Source organism: Arachis ipaensis, chromosome B8, assembly GCF_059453495.1.
Source record: "Arachis ipaensis isolate K30076 ecotype BB chromosome B8, ASM5945349v1, whole genome shotgun sequence".
Taxonomy (NCBI): Eukaryota; Viridiplantae; Streptophyta; class Magnoliopsida; order Fabales; family Fabaceae; genus Arachis; species Arachis ipaensis.
This window is the reverse complement of record NC_142443.1, coordinates 26,332,998-26,334,592: the sequence shown is the minus strand read 5'-3', so window position 1 is coordinate 26,334,592 and position 1,595 is coordinate 26,332,998.

The following is a 1,595-nucleotide window of genomic DNA, read 5'->3' as shown; positions in this document are numbered from 1 at the left end:
CAATTGTGTTGGAATTGTTGTAGTTCTATGTATGGTTCATATGGCTCATAAGGTGGTTGGTATGGTGGATAAAAATTAGGGTCATATGGAGGTGTATAGTGGTAGGGGGCTTGTGAGTATGGTGGTTCAAAACTATGTAGAGGAGGTGGTTCATAGGCATATGGTGATAGTGGTTGACAACCACAATGAGGGTCACCACATCCATTAGATTGGTAAGCATTAAGAGTTGGATTGTACCCATAAGAAACTGGAGGAGGTTGTTGCCAAGAAGAATTATCAATTACTGAGGCTCCTCCCATCTTTGATTGTTCCATCCTTGATGCATGTTGTCATTGTAGTTCCCATTTCCTACAACATAATTTGAACCAAACTCATAGCCAAAGGGGTGAGAATTCATAGTAGCAAGAGCAAATGAAAACAAAATCTAATAAGAAACAAAGAAAACCAAATCCTAAAACTAGCAAAAACTAACAAAGAAACAAAAGGCAAACATATTCACAATATTCACATATATACAATAACCAATAACAAGCACACATTGCAATTCCCCGGCAACGGCGCCAAAAACTTGAAATGAGTAAAACTGTCGGTTAAGAATTTTTTCTTGGTTAGAGAAAATAACTTCGTTGCAAGTATAGTTCCAAACCGACAAGTAATGCTCAATCAAAGTTTAATTTGTTTGTTGTCACAAGTCCAACCTAATAAAAGTAACCGGGAGTATTAGTCCTGGGTCGTTCTCCCTAGGAATTACAATCGAGTACTCAATTATTGGTTATGAGTTTCATGGGGGTTGGGTTGATGATAAGACAAGAAATTAAATGGCAACAAAAGTAAGAAAACAACTAAAGAAAGCAATTACTAAAGAGAGATATTCATGGCAAGGATTGTGAATATAGGCTTTCTATCCTAGTCATTAATCATCATACAATGATTAACAAGAGCTAATCCTATTTAGTCATCTCCAACATTGGAAGAAGGTATAATGTTATCTTCACATGAGAGAAAGTCAAATAAGACTAGTTAATCTTAATCCAAAAGTCCTAATTAACTTACTAATTGAATTAGCAAGAGATTAGAGTCAATGGAAACAATATTAACTAACAACTCTAGATTACCAACATAAGTTGGGTATTAATGACTCAAGAGCACCTAATTCCTCTTTCCAAGCCAATAATGCTAAAAAACTACTCTAACATCCAACCAAGCATTTTGTCAAATACTTGGAGGGTATAAAAGGAAAACATGATAAAATTGCAAGAATAATAAAATCTACAACTATCCAATGCAATGAATCAACAATAAACAAAACAATTAACCATAAGAACATAAAAGAAACATAAAACATCAATTTGCATTAAAGAAAAATCAAAGTAACAAGAGTTCATCAACATAAAAGGAACAAAATAAAGGAAATGACAAGTAAAACTAGAAAAGCTAGGATGAAAGAACAATAAATTACAAGAAAAAGTAGATGAAAGCAAGAATTAAACCCTAAATCTAAGAAGAAAATTAACCTAAGAACCCTAATTCTAGAGAGAAGAGGGAGCCTCTCTCTCTAGAAAACTACCTACAACATGATGCTAAACTAATCTAAT